This window comes from Lycium barbarum, chromosome 6 (assembly GCF_019175385.1).
Source record: "Lycium barbarum isolate Lr01 chromosome 6, ASM1917538v2, whole genome shotgun sequence".
NCBI classification, from domain to species: domain Eukaryota; kingdom Viridiplantae; phylum Streptophyta; class Magnoliopsida; order Solanales; family Solanaceae; genus Lycium; species Lycium barbarum.
Genome location: NC_083342.1, coordinates 79,525,603 through 79,548,087, shown reverse-complemented (window position 1 = coordinate 79,548,087; position 22,485 = coordinate 79,525,603).

Genomic DNA, 22,485 nt, shown 5'->3' with positions numbered 1-22,485 from the left:
TGGAGATAAACTAGGGTTTTGCTCAAAATGGAGTATTATCAACTAACGCTTGTTCCTACAACATCTAAGGTAAGAATCATGATATTTACATGTTTTTTAAGGTATTTGAAAGTTGAAATGCTTGGTCATTAGGAGAGTATAGCAAAATGGGTCATGAATGATGAATAGTGACGTTTTGAGAAATAGTTTGAATTGAATCATGATTGTTGTTGTATTGTGATAAGAATGTGTTGTAAACGACATTAAGACCATGAAATAGACATTGTAAATGAATGGACGAAGTGGGTGTTGTGACCATGAATATGGATGAATGAAAGTGAAGTGAGAATGTGGATAATGTAGATTATTAATGACTATTGTTATGATATTATGAATGTATTGTTGACGTTTGGGAGTTGAATCATGATATGGGCAAACATGGTATAAATAAAGGAGATGCTGTCCGATTTTCTCTAGCTTTAGCCATGTGTACATGTTATCGATTCTAATGATAGTATGACCTTAATGAAGGTAGAAACGTGAGCATCGGAGGAGTACACGCAAGTGTAGAATAGTGTGACAAAAAGGTATGTAAGGCTAACCCTTCTTTCCTAAGGCATGGTTCCTTGGCCAAATTTCTAAATCCTCTATACGAGTATGTTGTCTCCAAATGATTGATCTTCCGAGCTTGTAAGCTCACGATTATTAATACGCCCCAATTGTACTAAGTTCCTCATATGACGAGTAAGGCCATAAGATAGATGTAATGACAACGACGATTATAGTGATATTGATAGTAATGATAATAATAATGATTCTAAAGGTGCCTATGGGCTATTATACTTATGTGTGCCTATGAAGGGCTATAATGAAACCCCGAGCTTATGACACCGGGTAGAATATATGTATATGTATGTATATGATTACGTAACGCGCGCGCACGTCTGCAGATGGTACGGATAACCCTGAAGCCTTGGTAGGGCCAGGTAGATATAACCTTGAGCCTTGGTTGGCCAAGTATGTATGAAACACCGAACCTTCGTGGTCGGGTATGCTATGTATATCTTTATATATGTGTATATGCTATGTATATCACATCATTAAGAGTACGAATATGTTATGTATATGAGATGTAATGGTTATGAGAGTAATTCAGTACGGATATAGATGTATGTGTGCGGATACGCAATTGAAACGGAATGCCTCTATGGAAAGCAAGTAAGTGCCATGATGATGATATTATTGTCTTCCCTCCTATGCCACTTCATATATTGTCTATGATGCTTCTATATTGATGTTGATCATGCCTTACATACTCAGTACATTCTTCGTACTGACGTCCTTTTGTTTGTGGACGCTGCGTCATGCCCGCAGGTGCACAAGGAGACAGACTTGATCCATAGCTGCTTATTCAGAGATTGCATAGCAAAGCTCCATTTCCTTCGAAGCCATATCTTTTGGGTACTTATTCTTTTGTGCACATAATTATGGGCATAGCGGGGTCCTGTCCCGCTTATGTGACATGTTATACTCTTCTTAGAGGCTCGTAGTCACGTGTATGTGGTTAGATATGTCTGGCCTTGTCGGCCTATATTTTGTATATCATTTTGGTGGCCTCGTCGGCCCATGTACATTGTTGTGGCATAGATGCCTATGATGATTAAAGATGTTGTCGTCCAATGGGACTAGTATAATTGAAGCTTAGAAATGTATGATTAATGATGTGGCTCACCTAGATGCAAGCCTAAGTGTAAGCTAAGGGGTGCCCGGGTGGGCTAGCACCGGGTGCTCGTCAAAGCCCCCTAGTCGGGTCGTGACAAAAGTGGTATCAGAGCAGTTCAGTCCTAGGGTGTGTCTACGAGCCGTGTCTAGTAGAGTCTTGGTTATGGGTGTGTTGCGCGCCACACTTATAAACAAGAAGCTGCGGAACTTTTAGGAATAAATGACCTTCTTTCTTCATAAGAATCGTGCGATAGAGCTATGATGTAAGAAATTCTTGTTCCTTAATCGTGTGTTGTGTATTTCAGAGATGCCTAAAAAGAAAAAGACTACAGCAGCCCAAGAGGGCAAGATGGTGGCAGAAAAGCGGGCTAAGAGAGCACTGCCACCGTTAGTAGAGGAAAGTGAGTCCCAGAGTGCGGCTCAATCTCAGTCCTCCCAAACAGTGCCTATTACTGATCAGCGTGAGGGAGCCTCAGCCCCAGCTCCAGCACCTCCAGTTCCTCCACCGGATGCTTCTGGCCAAGATGTAAAAGAGGCCATACATTTGCTTACATAGTTGGTTGCTGCTCAGACTCAGCGGCAAAGTACAGGGCAGGGTGACAGGGCTGTTAGTGCAAGGGCCCGTGACTTCATTACTTTAAACCCTCCGGAATTCTTTGGGTCAAAGCCGGAGGAGGACCCCCAGGACTTTATTGATGGTATGTTGAGGACGCTTCGATTGATACATGCTTCAGACACCGAGTCGGTGGAGTTAGCGTCATATAGATTGAGAGATGTCTCGATCCAGTGGTATACGGTCTGGATGGCTTCACGGGGAGCCAATGCACCTCCCCCGGTATGGCAAGAGTTTGTTGATGCTTTTCTCCGTCATTATATGCCTCCAGAAGTTCGGCGAGCTAGGGCCGATAAATTCTTAAATTTGAGGCAGGGTAGCATGAGTGCTCTAGAGTACAGTCTCCGCTTCAATTCCTTGGCTAGGTATGCTTCGGCCATGGTAGAGGATATGGGTAACCGGGTACACCGATTTGTGAAGGGCTTAGGACCACACTTGATGGATAGATGCTTGACTGCGTCCCTTCAGGACGGTATGGATATTGCACGCATTCAGGCACACGCTCAGAACTCAGAAGAAAGTTTACAACAGCAGAGGAGTGAACGTGAGCAAGATCGGCGACATAACAAGAGGGACAGATCTTCGGGTCCGATGAGCGAGTTTAGAGGTTGGCACCGGCAGCAGTTTCCCAGGCATTCAGGCTATTCTATGACCAGTGCACCTCCACGGGTTTCAGTCCAGAGATTTTATAGATCCGTCCGTTCAGGGCCGAGTCCGAGTTTTTCAGGGTCCCAGTTTATGGGTGATTCGGGTCAGGCGAGGCCACCCGCACCACGATGTTCCCAGTGTGGGAATTTGCATTGGGGTCATTGCCGATCAGGTTCAGATGTTTGCTACTCATGTGGCCAACCAGGCCATATCATACGTGATTGCCCCTCAGTACATGGTAGAGGTAGGGCCCAGCCATCAGGGTCGATAGCCGGATCTTCAGCATCTGTACGCCCTACGGGGCCAGGTTCACATGCGCCAGTCGGCCATGGTAGAGGCAGAGGGAGAACTCCCAGTTCTAGCGGTCCTCAGCACCGTATCTATGCTTTGGCTGGACGCCAAGACCTTGAGTCTTCTCCTGACGTGGTCACAGGTATATTATCGGTATTCTCTCATGATGTATATGCTTTGATTGATCCGGGCTCCACATTGTCATATGTTACTCCATATATTGCTGGTCGATTTAGAGTCGAGCCGGAGTCGATCAAACCTTTTGAGGTGTCTACACCCGTGGGTGAATCGGTGATAGCTAGCCGAGTATATAGGAATTTTGTAATTGTGATTTGTGATCGTCGTACCATGATTGATTTGCATGAGCTAGAAATGGTAAATTTTGATGTCATTATGGGCATGGATTGGTTGGCTTCTTGTTATGCCAATGTTGATTGCCGAATGAAAATGGTTCGTTTCCAAGTTCCGGAAGAACCAATCTTACAATGGAAAGGGAATACGACGTCACCAAAAGGTAGGTTTATTTCCTACCTAAAGGCAAGGAAAATGATCACAAAAGGGTGTATTTATCATCTAGTGCGAGTTCAAGATATAGAAGCTGAGTCGCCGACTCTTCAGTCAATTCCCGTAGTGAACGAATTTCCGGATGTGTTCCCGGAAGAGCTTCCAGGCCTTCCTCCCGAGCGGGAGATTGATTTCGCCGTTGATGTGTTTCCAGGCACTAAACCTATATCTATTCCTCCTTATAGAATGGCCCCCGCGGAATTGAAAGAGTTGAAGGAGCAATTGAAAGACTTGCTTGATAAAGGCTTCATTAGGCCTAGCTCATCCCCGTGGGGAGCACCCGTGTTGTTTGTCCGGAAGAAAGATGGCTCCTTGAGAATGTGCATTGACTATCGGCAATTGAATAAGGTGACGATTAAGAATAAATATCCTCTCCCGAGGATTGATGATTTATTTGATCAATTGCAAGGTGCCAAATGGTTTTCAAAGATTGATTTGAGGTTCGGGTATCATCAAGTGAGAGTTGGGGAAAAAGATATCCCTAAGACACCTTTTAGAACAAGATATGGTCATTTTGAATTCCGGGTGATGTCAATTGGGCTAACTAATGCGCCATCGGTATTTATGGATTTGATGAATGATGTGTTCAGACCCTTCCTGGATTTATTTGTGATTGTATTCGTTGACGATATCTTTGTGTATTCTAGATCCGAGGCAGAACACGCGGATCATTTGCGTACTGTCCTTGGAGTCCTTCGAACTCGAGAGTTGTTTGCAAAGTTTTCCAAATGTGAGTTTTGGTTGAATTCGGTGGCATTTTTAGGGCATATTGTTGCAGCCGACGGTATTCGAGTGGATAGTCAAAAGATTGAGGTCGTGAAGACTTGGCCAAGGCCCACAACCCCTACGGAGGTTCGTAGTTTTCTGGGCTTATCAGGTTATTACGGGAGGTTTGTTGAAGGTTTTTCTTCTATTTCGGCACCGCTCACAAAGTTGACCCAGAAATCGGCAAGGTTTCAATGGACAGATGCTTGCGAGCGTAGTTTCCAAGAGTTAAAGGGTAGATTGACTTCTGCCTCGGTTCTAACACTTCCAGAGGGATTGGAAGGATATGTCGTCTATTGCGATGCTTCAGGTGTTGGGTTAGGCTGTGTATTGATGCAACATGGCAAAGTGATTGCGTATGCTTCAAGGCAATTACGAAAGCATGAGCAGAATTATCCTACCCATGATCTAGAATTGGCCGTGGTGGTTCACGCATTAAAGATGTGGAGACATTATTTATATGGTGTCCACGTAGATATTTATACAGATCATAAGAGTCTTCAGTATATCTTCAAGCAGAAAGAGTTGAATTTGCGACAACGACGATGGTTGGAATTGCTGAAGGACTATGATGTTGATATTTTGTATCACCCCGGAAAGGCAAATATTGTGGCTGATGCTCTTAGCCGTAGATCGATGGGAAGTCTGTGTGATGTACGACCAGGAAAAAGGGAAATGGCCCGTGAGCTCCAACAGTTAGCTGGCCTAGGAGTCCGAGTAGTGGACTCAGGTAGCAGCGGAGCTACTATTCAAAATTCTGCAGTCTCGTCGCTAGTAGCAGAGGTGAAGGAGCGACAATATGAGGATCCCATGCTAATGCAGTACAGAGATACACTCCCTCAGAAAGAGGAGTCATCATTTGATATTTCAGGAGACGGGGTTCTCCGATGCCGAGGCAGATTGTGTGTCCCTGATGTGGCAAGTTTACGCCACCAGATTTTGAGAGAAGCTCATTGTTCTCGTTATTCTGTTCACCCCGGAGCGACGAAAATGTATCATGATCTTAAGTCTATATACTGGTGGAATGGAATGAAGAAGGATATAGCGGAATTTGTAGCTCAATGTCCAAATTGTCAACAAGTGAAAATCGAGCACCAAAAGCCGGGTGGATTGCTGCAAGCTATAGAAATCCCAACTTGGAAGTGGGAAGTGATTAACATGGACTTCATTTCAGGCTTACCCCGTTCTCGACGCAAGTATGATTCCATATGGGTGATTGTGGATAGACTCACAAAGTCAGCTCATTTCTTACCGGTCAGAACGACCTATGTAGGAGAAGATTATGCAAGGCTTTACCTTAAAGAGATAGTGAGACTTCATGGCGTTCCGGTATCTATTATCTCCGATAGAGGGAACAAGTTTACGGCTAACTTTTGGAAGTCTTTCCAAGAGGGTCTAGGGACCCAGGTGCGCCTTAGCACGGCCTTTCATTCGTAGACCGATGGGCAAGCTGAACGTGCTATTCAGACTCTTGAAGATATGTTACGGGCATGTATGATATATTTTGGGGGTAATTGGGATGATAATTTGCCACTCATTGAATTTTCTTACAATAATAGTTATCATTCGAGCATTCAAATGGCATCGTATGAGGCTTTATATGGGCGGAAGTGTAGATCCCCAATTGGGTGGTTTGAAACAGGAGAGGCTCAGTTGATGGGGCCAGACTTGGTCCAGCAAGCCATAGAGAAAGTCAAGCTCATACAAGATCGGTTGTTAGCATCTCAAAGTCGTCAGAAGTCCTATGCAGATAATCGTCGAAGGGACCTAGAGTTCCAAGTTAAGGATTGGGTATTCTTGAAAGTGTCGCCAATGAAGGGCGTTATGAGATTTGGCAAAAAGGGGAAGCTTAGTCCCCGGTATATTGGGCCTTATGAGATTGTGCGCAAGATAGGCGAGGTGGCCTATGAGTTAGATCTACCTCCAGAATTGGAGTTGGTCCATCCAGTTTTTCATGTCTCGATGCTCCGAAAATGTATTGGAGATCCTACTAGGATCATCCCAGTAAATGATGTGCAAGTGACAGAGAAATTGACTTATGAAGAGATACCCATTGCCATATTAGACAGGCAAGTACGGAGGCTTAGAAACAAAGAAGTGGCCTCAGTTAAAGTTTTGTGGAGAAATAACAATCGAGAAGAAATGACATGGGAAGCGGAAGAAAGTATGCGATCTAAATGCCCATATTTATTCCAGCCTTTGGACGAGGGACAAGATGAGACGTCAAAATCATAAGGTATGTATGCTTTCCTTTTTATGCTTTTGGGTCGTGTGTGGCCAAGTTTTAATGCTAGTATGTTGTGGCCCTGTGAGGCATCGATATTATGGATTGTTGTGACAGGTTGGTAGGGTCATACTATAGGGGAAACTCTGGCGAAAGCTTTATAGAATTCCCGAACACTTTAACATTCGAGGACGAATGTTCTTCAGAGGGGAAGAATGTTACACCTTGAAAATTTTTCCATCGGTATGCAAGTTAATGAACTAGTGATGAGTACTAGTGTACGATGTTTCATGAGTAAGAAACGACGTTTGATGACCTTAGGTGAGATTCCAAAGTCATCCGATATAAGACGAGAAAGTTGGCTAAGATAAGGCAAGGTATGAGGTAAGCAATGTGTATAAAAGAATGTGGATGATTAGAATGAAAAGTCTAAGAAATGTGAAAAGTTGCAGATTTACAATCTGCCCAGTTGGTCGTAAAGTGTAATACGGACCGTAAAATGGTATACGGTCCGTAAACTGGCAGGTCGTGAATTGGCATGCAAAACTTCAACTTTCTGCTAGTCGAGCAAATGGTAAAATACGACCTGGAATACGGACCGTAAAGTGATTTACGGCCCGTAAACCATGGTCGTAAATCACCATGACTGCAGCCTGAGTTTCTGGTTCTGTTATGGTTAAAAACGACCACGAAGGACGGTCCGTAAACTGCAATACGGGCCGTAAACCACAATTATGACCACTGTGCACTTCAAAATCAAATTTTCAAGTCATTAAATAAGGGGACCAAGGCTTATTTCATTTCATTTCTACATCACACCCCTTCTCTCTAAAACATCTCTCTACATTTATTTCACAAGAGTTCAAAGATATTTAGTGATTAACAACATAAAAACAAGTGAATCAAGAGTAAGGAAACTATCAAAGATCATCCAAGGTCAAGAAATCCAAATGGAGATAAACTAGGGTTTTGCTCAAAATGGAGTATTATCAACTAACGCTTGTTCCTACAACATCTAAGGTAAGAATCATGATATTTACATATTGTTTAAGGTATTTGAAAGTTGAAATGCTTGGTCATTAGGAGAGTATAGCAAAATGGGTCATGAATGATGAATAGTGACGTTTTGAGAAATAGTTTGAATTGAATCATGATTGTTGTTGTGTTGTGATAAGAATGTGTTGTAAACGACATTAAGACCATGAAATAGACATTGTAAATGAATGGACGAAGTGGGTGTTGTGACCATGAATATGGATGAATGAAAGTGAAGTGAGAATGTGGATAATGTAGATTATTAATGGCTATTGTTATGATATTGTGAATGTATTGTTGACGTTTGGGAGTTGAATCATGATATGGGAAAACATGGTATAAATAAAGGAGATGCTGTCCGATTTTCTCTAGCTTTAGCCATGTGTACTAGTTATCGATTCTAATGATAGTATGACCTTAATGAAGGTAGAAACGTGAGCATCGGAGGAGTACACGCAAGTGTAGAATAGTGCGACAAAAAGGTATGTAAGGCTAACCCTTCTTTCATAAGGCATGGTTCCTTGGCTAAATTTCTAAATCCTCTATACGAGTATGTTGTCTCCAAATGATTGATCTTCCGAGCTTGTAAGCTCACGATTATTAATACGCCCCAATTGTACTAAGTTCCTCATATGGCGAGTAAGGCCATAAGATAGATGTAATGACAACGACGATTATAGTGATATTGATAGTAATGATAATAATAATGATTCTAAAGGTGCCTATGGGCTATTATACTTATGTGTGCCTATGAAGGGCTATAATGAAACCCCATGCTTATGACGCCGGGTAGAATATATGTATATGTATGTATATGATTACGTAACGCGCGCGCACGTCTGCAGATGGTACGGATAACCCTGAAGCCTTGGTAGGGCCAGGTAGATATAACCTTGAGCCTTGGTTGGCCAAGTATGTATGAAACACCGAACCTTCGTGGTCGGGTATGCTATGTATATCTTTATATATGTGTATATGCTATGTATATGACATCATTAAGAGTACGAATATGTTATGTATATGAGATGTAAATGGTTATGAGAGTAATTAAGAAAGGATATGGATGTATGTGTGCGGATACGCAATTGAAACGGAATGCCTCTATGGAAAGCAAGTAAGTGCCATGATGATGATATTATTGTCTTCCCTCCTATGCCACTTCATATATTGTCTATGATGCTTCTATATTGATGTTGATCATGCCTTACATACTCAGTACATTCTTCGTACTGACGTCCTTTTGTTTGTGGACGCTGCGTCATGCCCGCAGGTGCACAGGGAGACAGACTTGATCCATAGCTGCTTATTCAGAGATTGCATAGCAGAGCTCCATTTCCTTCGGAGCCATAGCTTTTGGGTACTTATTCTTTTGTGCATATAATTATGGGCATAGCGGGGTCCTGTCCCGCTTATGTGACATGTTATACTCTTCTTAAAGGATCGTAGTCACGTGTATGTGGTTAGATATGTCTGGCCTTGTCGGCTTATATTTTGTATATCATTTTGGTGGCCTCGTCGGCCCATGTACATTGTTGTGGCATAGATGCCTATGATGATTAAAGATGTTGTCGTCCAATGGGACTAGTATGATTGATGCTTAGAAATGTATGATTAATGATGTGGCTCACCTAGATGCAAGCCTAAGTGTAAGCTAAGGGGTGCCCGGGTGAGCTAGCACCGGGTGCTCGTCACGGCCCCCTAGTCGGGTCGTGAAAAAAGTGGTATCAGAGCAGTTCAGTCCTAGGGTGTGTCTACGAGCCGTGTCTAGTAGAGTCTTGGTTATGGGTGTGTTGCGCGCCACACTTATAAACAAGAAGCTGCGGAATTTTTAGGAATAAATGACCTTCTTTCTTCATAAGAATCGTGCGATAGAGCTATGATGTAAGAAATTCTTGTTCCTTAATCGTGTGTTGTGTATTTCAGAGATGCCTAAAAAGAAAAAGACTACAGCAGCCCAAGAGGGCAAGATGGTGGCAGAAAAGCAGGCTAAGAGAGCACCGCCACCGTTAGCAGAGGAAAGTGAGTCCCAGAGTGCGGCTCAATCTCAGTCCTCCCAAACAGTGCCTATTACTGAGCAGCGTGAGGGAGCCTCAGCCCCAGCTCCAGCACCTCCAGCTCCTCCACCGGATGCTTCTGGCCAAGATGTAAAAGAGGCCATACATTTGCTTACACAGTTGGTTGCTGCTTAGACTCAGTGGCAAAGTACAGGGCAGGGTGACAGGGATGTTAGTGCAAGGGCCCGTGACTTCATTACGTTAAACCCTCCGGAATTCTTTGGGTCAAAGCCGGAGGAGGACCCCCAGGACTTTATTGATGGTATGTTGAGGACGCTTCGATTGATACATGCTTCAGACACCGAGTCGGTGGAGTTAGCGTCATATAGATTGAGAGATGTCTCGATCCAGTGGTATACGGTCTGGATGGCTTCACGGGGAGCCAATGCACCTCCCCCGGTATGGCAAGAGTTTGTTGATGCTTTTCTCCGTCATTATATGCCTCCAGAAGTTGGGCGAGCTAGGGCTGATAAATTCTTAAATTTGAGGCAGGGTAGCATGAGTGCTCTAGAGTACAGTCTCCTCTTCAATTCCTTGGTTAGGTATGCTTCGGCCATGGTAGAGGATATGGGTGACCCGGTACACTGATTTGTGAAGGGCTTAGGACCACACTTGATGGATAGATGCTTGACTGTGTCCCTTCAGGACGGTATGGATATTGCACGCATTCAGGCACACGCTCAGAACTCAGAAGAAAGTTTACAACAGCAGAGGAGTGAACGTGAGCAAGATCGGGGACATAACAAGAGGGCTAGATCTTTGGGTCCGATGAGCGAGTTTAGAGGTGGGCACCGGCAGCAGTTTCCCAGGCATTCAACCTATTTTATGACCAGTGCACCTCCACGGGTTTCAGGCCAGAGATTTGATAGATCCGCCCGTTCAGGGCCGAGTCCGAGTTTTTCAGGGTCCCAGTTTAGGGGTGATTCGGATCAGGCGAGGCCACGCGCACCACGATGTTCCCAGTGTGGGAAGTTGCATTGGGGTCAATGCCGATCAGGTTCAGATGTTTGCTACTCATGTGGCCAACTTGGCCATATCATGCGTGATTGCCCCTCAGTACATGGTAGAGGTAGGGCCCAGCCATCAGGGTCGATAGCCGGATCTTCAGCATCTGTACGCCCTACAGGGCCAGGTTCACATGCGCCAGTCGGCCATGGTAGAGGCAGAGGGAGAACTCCCAGTTCTAGCAGTCCTCAGCACCGTATCTATGCTTTGGCTGGACGCCAAGACCTTGAGTCTTCTCCTGACGTGGTCACAGGTATATTATCGGTATTCTCTCATGATGTATATGCTTTGATTGATCCGGGCTCCACATTGTCATATGTTACTCCATATATTGCTGGTCGATTTAGAGTCGACCCGGAGTCGATCAAACCTTTTGAGGTGTCTACACCCGTGGGTGAATCGGTGATAGCTAGCCGAGTATATAGGAATTGTGTAATTGTAATTTGTGATCGTCGTACCATGATTGATTTTCATGAGCTTGAAATGGTAGATTTTGATGTCATTATGGGCATGGATTGGTTGGCTTCTTGTTATGCCAATGTTGATTGCCAAATGAAAATGGTTCGTTTCCAATTTCCGGAAGAACCAGTCTTAGAATGGAAAGGGAATACGGCGTCACCAAAAGGTAGGTTTATTTCCTACCTAAAGGCAAGGAAAATGATCACAAAAGGGTGTATTTATCATCTAGTGCGAGTTCAAGATATAGAAGCTGAGTCGCCGACTCTTCAGTCAATTCCCGTAGTGAACGAATTTCCAGATGTGTTCCCGGAAGAGCTTCCAGGCCTTCCTCCCGAGCGGGAGATTGATTTCGCCATTGATGTGTTTCCAGGCACTAAACCTATATCTATTCCTCCTTATAGAATGCCCCCGCGGAATTGAAAGAGTTGAAGGAGCAATTGAAAGACTTGCTTGATAAAGGCTTCATTAGGCCTAGCTCATCCCCGTGGGGAGCACCCGTGTTGTTTGTCCGAAAGAAAGATGGATCCTTGAGAATGTGCATTGACTATCGGCAATTGAATAAGGTGACGATTAAGAATAAATATCCTCTCCCGAGGATTGATGATTTATTTGATCAATTGCAAGGTGCCAACTGGTTTTCAAAGATTGATTTGAGGTCCGGGTATCATCAAGTGAGAGTTAGGGAAAAATATATCACTAAGACAACTTTTAGAACAAGATATGGTCATTTTGAATTCCGGGTGATGTCATTTGGGCTAACTAATGCGCCATCGGTATTTATGGATTTGATGAATGATGTGTTCAGACCCTTCCTGGATTTATTTGTGATTGTATTCATTGACGATATCTTTGTGTATTCTAGATCCGAGGCAGAACACGCGGATCATTTGCGTACTGTCCTTGGAGTCCTTCGAACTCGAGAGTTGTTTGCAAAGTTTTCCAAATGTGAGTTTTGGTTGAATTCGGTGGCATTTTTAGGGCATATTGTTGCAGCCGACGGTATTCGAGTGGATAGTCAAAAGATTGAGGTCGTGAAGACTTGGCCAAGGCCCACAACCCCTACGGAGGTTCGTAGTTTTCTGGGCTTAGCAGGTTATTACAGGAGGTTCGTTGAAGGTTTTTCTTCTATTTCGGCACCACTCACAAAGTAGACCCAGAAATCGGCAAGGTTTCAATGGACAGATGCTTGCGAGCGTAGTTTCCAAGAGTTAAAGGGTAGATTGACTTCTGCCTCAGTTCTAACACTTCTAGAGGGATTGGAAGGATATGTCGTCTATTGCGATGCTTCAGGTGTTGGGTTAGGCTGTGTATTGATGCAACATGGCAAAGTGATTGCGTATGCTTCAAGGCAATTACGAAAGCATGAGCAGAATTATCCTACCCATGATCTAGAATTGGCCGTGGTGGTTCACGCATTAAAGATGTGGAGACATTATTTATAAGGTGTCCACGTAGATATTTATACAGATCATAAGAGTCTGCAGTATATCTTCAAGCAGAAAGAGTTGAATTTGCGACAACGACGATGGTTGGAATTGCTGAAGGACTATGATGTTGATATTTTGTATCACCCCGGAAAGGCAAATATTGTGGCTGATGCTCTTAGCCGTATATCGATGGGAAGTCTGTGTGATGTACGACCAGGAAAAAGGGAAATGGCCCGTGAGCTCCAACAGTTAGCTGGCCTAGGAGTCCGAGTAGTGGACTCAGGTAGCAGCGGAGCTACTATTCAAAATTCTGCAGTCTCGTCACTAGTAGCAGAGGTGAAGGAGCGACAATATGAGGAGTCATCATTTGATATTTCAGGAGACGGGGTTCTCCGATGTCGAGGTAGATTGTGTGTCCCTGATGTGGCAAGTTTACGCCACCAGATTTTGAGAGAAGCTCATTGTTCTCGTTATTCTGTTCACCCCGAAGCGACGAAAATGTATCATGATCTTAAGTCTATATATTGGTGGAATGGAATGAAGAAGGATATAGCGGAATTCATAGCTCAATGTCCAAATTGTCAACAAGTGAAAATCGAGCACCAAAAGTCGGGTGGATTGCTGCAACCTATAGAAATCCCAACTTGGAAGTGGGAAGTGATTAACATGGACTTCATTTCAGGCTTACCCCGTTCTTGACGCAAGTATGATTCCATATGGGTGATTGTGGATAGACTCACAAAGTCAGCTCATTTCTTACCGGTCAGAACGACCTATGTGGCAGAAGATTATGCAAGGCTTTACCTTAAAGAGATAGTGAGACTCCATGGCATTCCGGTATCTATTATCTCCGATAGAGGGACTCAGTTTACGGCTAACTTTTGGAAGTCTTTCCAAGAGGGTCTAGGGACCCAGGTGCGCCTTAGCACGGCCTTTCATTCGCAGACCGATGGGCAAGCTGAACGTGCTATTCAGACTCTTGAAGATATGTTACGGGCATGTATGATAGATTTTGGGGGTAATTGGAATGATCATTTGCCACTCATTGAATTTTCTTACAATAATAGTTATCATTCGAGCATTCAAATGGCATCGTATGAGGCTTTATATGGGCGGTAGTGTAGATCCCCAACTGGGTGGTTTGAAACAGGAGAGGCTCAGTTGATGGGGCCAGACTTGGTCCAGCAAGCCATAGAGAAAGTCAAGCTCATACAAGATCGGTTGTTAGCAGCTCAAAGTCGTCAGAAGTCCTATGCAGATAATCGTCGAAGGGACCTAGAGTTCCAAGTTAAGGATTGGGTATTCTTGAAAGTGTCGCCAATGAAGGGCGTTATGAGATTTGGCAAAAAGGGGAAGCTTAGTCCCCGGTATATTGGGCCTTATGAGATTGTGCGCAAGATAGGCGAGGTGGCCTATGAGTTAGATCTACCTCCATAATTGGAGTCGGTCCATTCAGTTTTTCATGTCTCAATGCTCCGAAAATGTATTGGAGATCCTACTAGGATCGTCCCAGTAAATGATGTGCAAGTGATAGAGAAATTGACTTATGAAGAGATACCCATTGTCATATTAGACAGGCAAGTACGGAGGCTTAGAAACAAAGAAGTGGCCTCAGTTAAAGTTTTGTGGAGAAATAACAATCGAGAAGAAATGACATGGGAAGCGGAAGAAAGTATGCGATCTAAATACCCATATTTATTCCAGCCTTTGGACGAGGGCCAAGATGAGACGTCAAAATCATAAGGTATGTATGCTTTCCTTTTTATGCTTTTGGGTCGTGTGTGGCCAAGTTTTAATGCTAGTATGTTGTGGCCCTGTGAAGCATCGATATTATGGGTTGTTGTGACAAGTTGGTAGGGCCATATTATAGGGGAAACTATGGCGAAATCTTTATAGAATTGCCGAACACTTTACCAATTGAGGACGAATGTTCTTAAGAGGGGAAGAATGTTACACCTCGAAAAATTTTCCGTTGGTATGCAAGTGAATGAACTAGTGATGAGTACGAGTGTACGATGTTTCATGATTAAGAAACGACGTTTGATGACCTTAGGTGAGATTCCAAAGTCATCCGATATAAGACGAGAAAGTTGGCTAAGATAAGGCAAGGTATGAGGTGAGCAATCTGTATAAAAGGATGTGGATGATTAGAATGAAAAGTCTAAGAAATATGAAAAGTTGCAGATTTGCAATCTGCCCAGTTGGTCGTAAAGTGTAATACGGACCGTAAAATGGTATACGGTCCGTAAACTGGCAGGTCGTGAATTGGCATGCAAAACTTCAACTTTCTGCTAGTCGAGCAAATGGTAAAATACGACCTGGAATACGGACCATAAAGTGATTTACAGCCCATAAACCATGGTCGTAAATCACCATGACTGTAGCCTGAGTTTCTGGTTCTGTTATGGTTAAAAACGACCACGAAGGACGGTCCGTAAACTGCAATACGGGCCGTAAACCACAATTACGACCACTGTGCACTTCAAAATCAGATTTTCAAGTCATTAAATAAGGGGACCAAGGCTTATTTCATTTCATTTCTACATCACACCCCTTCTCTCTAAAACATCTTTCTACATTTATTTCAATAGAGTTCAAAGATATTTAGTGATTAACAACATAAAAACAAGTGAATCAAGAGTAAGGAAACTATCAAAGATCATCCAAGGTCAAGAAATCCAAATGGAGATAAACTAGGGTTTTGCTCAAAATGGAGTATTATCAACTAACGCTTGTTCCTACAATAGCTAAGGTAAGAATCATGATATTTACATATTGTTTAAGGTATTTGAAAGTTGAAATGCTTGGTCATTAGGAGAGTATAGCAAAATGGGTCATGAATGATGAATAGTGACGTTTTGAGAAATAGTTTGAATTGAATCATGATTGTTGTTGTGTTGTGATAAGAATGTGTTGTAAACGACGTTTAGACCATGAAATAGACATTGTAAATGAATGGACGAAGTGGGTGTTGTGACCATGAATATGGATGAATGAAAGTGAAGTGAGAATGTGGATAATGTAGATTATTAATGGCTATTGTTATGATATTGTGAATGTATTGTTGACGTTTGGGAGTTGAATCATGATATGGGAAAAAATGGAATAAATAAATGACTTGCTGTCCAATTTTCTCTACCTTTAGCCATGTGTACTAGTTATCGATTCTAATGATAGTATGACCTTAATGAAGGTAGAAACGTGAGCATCGGAGGAGTACGCGAAAGTGTAGAATAGTGCGACAAAAAGGTATGTAAGGCTAACCCTTCTTTCATAAGGCATGGTTCCTTGGCCAAATTTCTAAATCCTCTATACGAGTATGTTGTCTCCAAATGATTGATCTTCCGAGTTTGTAAGCTCACGATTATTAATACGCCCCAATTGTACTAAGTTCCTCATATGACGAGTAAGGCCATAAGATAGATGTAATGACAACGACGATTATAGTGATATTGATAGTAATGATAATAATAATGATTCTAAAGGTGCCTATGGGCTATTATACTTATGTGTACCTATGAAGGGCTATAATGAAAGCCCGAGCTTATGACGCCGGGTAGAATATATGTATATGTATGTACATGATTACGTAACGCGCGCGCACGTCTGCAGATGGTACGGATAACCCTGAAGCCTTGGTAGGGCCAGGTAGATATAACCTTGAGCCTTGGTTGGCCATGTATATATGAAACACCGAACCTTCGTGGTTGGGTATGCTATATATATCTTTATATATGTGTATATGCTATGTATATGACATCATTAAGAGTACGAATATGTTATGTATATGAGATGTAAATGGTTGTGAGAGTAATTAAGTACGGATATGGATGTATGTGTGCGGATACGCAATAGAAACGGAATGCCTCTATGGAAAGCAAGTAAGTGCCATGATGATGATATTATTGTCTTCCCTCCTATGCCACTTCATATATCGTCTATGATGCTTCTATATTGATGTTGATCATGCCTTACATACTCAGTACATTCTTCGTACTAACGTCCTTTTGTTTGTGGACGCTGCGTCATGCCCGCAGGTGCACAGGGAGACAGACTTGATCCATAGCTGCTTATTCAGAGATTGCATAGCAGAGCTCCATTTCCTTCGGAGCCATAGCTTTTGGGTACTTATTCTTTTGTGCATATAATTATGGGCATAGCGGGGTCATGTCCCGCTTATGTGACATGTTATACTCTTCTTAAAGGATCGTAGTCACGTGTATGTGGTTAGATATGTCTGGCCTTGTCGGCCTATATTTTGTATATCATTTTGGTGGCCTCGTCGGCCCATGTACATTGTTGTGGCATAGATGCCTATGATGATTAAAGATGTTGTCGTCCAATGGGACTAGTATGATTGATGCTTAGAAATGTATGATTAATGATGTGGCTCACCTAGATGCAAGCCTAAGTGTAAGCTAAGGGGTGCCCGGGTGGGCTAGCACCGGGTGCTCGTCACGGCCCCCTAGTCGGGTCGTGACAAAAGTGGTATCAGAGCAGTTCAGTCCTAGGGTGTGTCTACGACCGTGTCTAGTAGAGTCTTGGTTATGGGTGTGTTGCGCGCCACACTTATAAACAAGAAGCTGCGGAATTTTTAGGAATAAATGACCTTCTTTCTTCATAAGAATCGTGCGATAGAGCTATGATGTAAGAAATTCTTGTTCCTTAATCGTGTGTTGTGTATTTCAGAGATGCCTAAAAAGAAAAAGACTACAGCAGCCCAAGAGGGCAAGATGGTGGCAGAAAAGCGGGCTAAGAGAGCACCGTCACCGTTAGTAGAGGAAAGTGAGTCCCAGAGTGCGGCTCAATCTCAGTCCTCCCAAACAGTTCCTATTACTGAGCAGCGTGAGGGAGCCTCAGCCCCAGCTCCAGCACCTCTAGCTCCTCCACCGGATGCTTCTGGCCAAGATGTAAAAGAGGCCATACATTTTCTTACACAGTTGGTTGCTGCTCAGACTCAGCGGCGAAGTACAGGGCTGGGTGACAGGGCTGTTAGTGCAAGGGCCCGTGACTTCATTACTTTAAACCCTCCAGAATTCTTTGGGTCAAAGCCGGAGGAGGACCCCCAGGACTTTATTGATGGTATGTTGGGGACGCTTCGATTGATACATGCTTCAGACACCGAGTCGGTGGAGTTAGCGTCATATAGATTGAGAGATGTCTTGATCCAGTGGTATACGGTCTGGATGGCTTCACGGGGAGCCAATGCACCTCCCCCGGTATGGCAAGAGTTTATTGATGCTTTTCTCCGTCATTATATGCCTCCAGAAGTTCGACGAGCTAGGGCCGATATATTCTTAAATTTGAGGCAGGGTAGCATGAGTTCTCTAGAGTACAGTCTCCGCTTCAATTCCTTGGCCAGGTATGCTTCGGCCATGGTAGAGGATATGGGTGACCGGGTACACCGATTTGTGAAGGGCTTAGGACCACACTTGATGGATAGATGCTTGACTGCGACCCTTCAGGTATGTGGTTAGCGGGGTCTTGTCCCGCTTATGTGACATGTTATACTCTTCTTAGAGGCTCGTAGTCACGTGTATGTGGTTAGATATGTCTGGCCTTGTCGGCCTATATTTTGTTTATCATTTTGTTGGCCTCGTCGGCCCATGTACATTATTGTGGCATAGATGCCTATGATGATTAAAGATGTTGTCGTCCAATGGGACTATTATGATTGATGCTTAGAAATGTATGATTAATAATGTGGCTCACCTAGATGCAAGCTTAAGTGTAAGCTAAGGGGTGCCCGGGTGGGCTAGCACCGGGTGCTCGTCGCGGCCCCCTAGTCGAGTCGTGACATGAGTATCTCGAAGCCTTGGCCGAGAGATTTGTGGAAGTGTTTGTTGGAAAAATAAACTGATGGTGACAAAAAAGTCTCCTAATTAGAAATGGTGACAAGTTTGACCAGCCAAGGTCAAACCTGTCTTAAAAATGTGATTAACTTAAGTTGGGACTAAATTATAATTTTTAAAACTTATAATCTTTTACAAAATACACAAAAGCCCACACACATTATACAAAAACTTCTTCCAACCCACTTCCCCCACGACCCCAACTACTTCTTCATTTTATTTTTAAAAAAAAGGCAGTTCCTCAGGCGGCAAAAAACCGGCGACTACCATTGCTGCTGCTGCTCGTTCCTCTCTCTCCATTGCTGCTGCTTCCTCATCGTTGCTGCTGCTCATTTGTCTCTCTCTCCATTGTTGTTGCTTCTCTATTCATTCTCAGGTAAAGTTTTTCTTTCACTTAGTTCAAAAGTTAGGGTTTTGAAATCAGAGTGTGAAAATGATGATTTTAGTTAGAGAAGATGAAGAAGAACATGGGTTTGTCTTGAATGTTGTTTGTTTTGTTGTAGTTTCGTGTATTTGTTGCACTTGTTGGGGTTTGTGAGTTTGTAAATAGTGGTTGTGGTTGTGAAATTATGGTTTTTGGTGCTGTTTTTGTTCTTCTTCTCCTTGTTGTTTCGAAAAAAAAAAAGGCTTGCAATTTTATTGATGTTTTCCAACAACTGAGGTTACCTGTTGCAGCAAATTCAGCACTTGTTTGACAGTTGCAAACATCTGCTGAGGTTGCATGGTTTGGTGTATTTTGTTTAAGTTGTGAGTGAGATTTGTGATAGTTGTGTGTTTGTAGTAAAATATAGATGTTTTGTAGTTAAATTTAGATGTTTTTGTTGTTTTTGTTGTTTTTGCTGTTGTTGTTGCTGCTGTTGCAGCAAATTTAGCACTTGTTTGACAGACATCTGCTGAGGTTACATGGTTAAAAAAACCCTATTTGATGTATTTTGTTTAAGTTGTGAGTGAGATTTGTGATGGTTGTGTGTTTGTAGTGAAATATAGATGTTTTGTAGTTAAATTTAGATGTTTTTGCTGTTGTTGTTGCTGTCATGGTATGGTTTAGGAAAAATTTTGATTTTATCCAACAGTTATTGGATAAAATCAAAACAATTGTTGAGGTTTTTGCAGCAACTGAAGCAGTTGTTGCAGCATATTAACAAGCTGTTGTAAAAAATCAAAATAGTTGCTAGGCTGTTGCTACTGTTTTTCTATTTCCAACAGCTTAAGATTCTGCTGCAACAAGTAATAAATTGTTGCAACAACTTCATATTTTGTTGTAACATATTCTTAATCTGTTGCAACAACTGATTACTTGTTGCAACATATTCCTTTTCTCTTTTTACTTTGAATGTAGCAGTAATCAATTAAAGCTGTTTTTCTATCTCCTATGTGTAGATAAAATGGCTCTAGTTAAAAGAAAAGGAGAGAAACCAACTGAGGGAGAAAGTAGTAAAACAGCCAAAGTGCAAACACCATTAGATAAACTTGTGACTGCCATTTGTCAATCAACAAATGAGGAAAGAGTTAGTGAAACTGGGGCTTCAGAAAGAGAGGAAACTCACGAAAACTCTGTTGGGCATGAAGAAGAAGAAAGTGATAAAAATGAACAAAGTGAAGAAACTAGAGAAGAAAGTGAAAAAGATGATGAAAATTCTACTGAAGGAGATGAAGAAAATGAAGAAAATGTTGAAGGAAATGAAGAAGAAGGAGATGAAGGGGATGAAGGAGGTGAAGAAGATGTAGAAACTGAAAAGGGTAATGAAGATGAAGAAGAAGAAGAAGAATCAACAAATCAGACCTTGGCCGAGTTAAGAAGAAAAAGGAAACATAATGTGGATGCCAATCTTGTTGAGTCTTCTAGTATTGCGACAAATCCCAATAGACCTTCCATTGACGAGGTCGTCAAGAGTTTCAGCATTGAAAAGTACGGCGTGACGATGCCGCTGAATGGAAATAATGATTTGTCCGGTGATTTTGTGGTTAGATCAAGCATGGGCAAGGGCTTTGACACTTTTAGGGGCATTCTCCGGCAGCAGGGGTTGGAGAATTTCTTTAGGGCTAGCTTCTTTGGGCTCTATTTAGATTTTCCTGAAGATACTAGTGCCCGATTTCAAATGACAATGGTTTCTGAGCTTTTGAAGCGTAGGATTATTTGTGATAGAAAGGATGAGGTTTGGATCAATTACTATGGCATGCCAGTTTGCTTTGCCATAGTTACCAGATTGAGATGTTATCCTTGTGAGCCTCTTCCTATTGTTGTATTAACCAAGCCAGCCCGGATTCCCAAGGTATTCAAGAAAGCAAAGGGTTCCAAAGCTAAGAATGATGTCTCTTTGGTAAACTTAGTGGGAAAGAGCTACATTTAAAAGAAATTGTTGCAAGATTTGGAGTCCAAAACTTTCTCAAAAAAGCACAAGGAGGCAATGTGCTTAGTTTGGTTTGTGCACAGTGTTCTTTGGGCAAGAGACGTAAACTACAACGTACTGCTTGGATTGATTAAACTTGCTGAGGACTATGATGCTTTCAACAACTATGCCTGGGTTTTTAAAAGCTTTAGCTTGACTGTTGAATATTTGATGAAGGATTTGAAGCCAATGGAGAAGACACAAAACCTATATGGCTTCCCTTGGGCTTTCATGGTAAATTTTCTTCAATGTTTTATCTTTTTTTTTTTTTTTTTTTTTTTTTTTGTATTTCAATCAATATTTTGATTTTTGATGGCATATTTTTGATGGAAAATGTCCAACAGATGATAAACCTGCTGCAACAAGTTACCAATCGGTTGGAAAATTTCCAACAAGTATCACAGCTATTGCAACATATCACTTTATTTGCTAATTTGATAACTTCTAAATCTGTTACAGTAAGTTTTTACAACAAGTACAATAATTTGTTGCAACAAATTACTAATTTGTTGTACAATATCCAACAGATGAGCAACCTGTTGCAAAAAGTTACCTATTTGTTGGAAAATGTCCAACAGATGAGATACCTGCTGCAACAAGTTACCTATATGTTGGACAATGTCCAACAGATACGTAACCTTTTGCAACAACCTGATAACTTGTTTTAAATAGATTTTTGTTTTTATGATTTAGCACCATTTTGATATATCTACTTTCTTGTTGTAGGTTGTGAACCCCTAACTTGTCCCAACAATAAGAGAGTTGGAGATGCCATGCCTTGTCACCTTTGTGCCCATAGAATCTGTGCCTGACAGATTGATTGATGGGTTCAAAGGGGAATTGGCTGGAGTGACAGACATCACTAGGGTTGGTGATGTTGTAGCTGGTGGTGGTGGTCATGTTGCTGGTGGTCATGTTGTTGTTGGTGCTGGTGGTGATGTTGCTGTTGATGCTGTTGGTGGTGCTGATGCTGTTGATGGTGTCGTTCAGCCTGTTGATGTTGTTGGTGGTGGTGGTGGTGGTGTTGGTGATGATGTCCCAGCAAGTATTGCTGAGGGAAAATTAAGAGATGATGATGTTAATATTGGTGGATTTACTCTAGTTTGTTACACCTCGGAAAATTTCCCGTTGATACGCAAGTGAGCGAACTAGTGATGTGTGCGAGGAGTGCGAGTGTATAATGTTTCATGAGCAATGTGCGTAAATGGACGAGAATGATTAGAATGAAAAGTCGAGAAATGTGAAAAGTTGAAATTTGGCAAAACTGCCCAGTGGTCGTAAAGTGCAAAATACGGACCGTAAAATGGAATACGGTCCGTAAACTGGCGGTCGTAAACTGCCATTAAAGGCTTCAACTTTCTGCCCAGTTGAGAAGTGGTAAACTACGACCTGGTGGACGGACCGTAAAGTGATTTACGGCCCGTAAACCATGGTCGTAAATCACCATGCATGCAGCC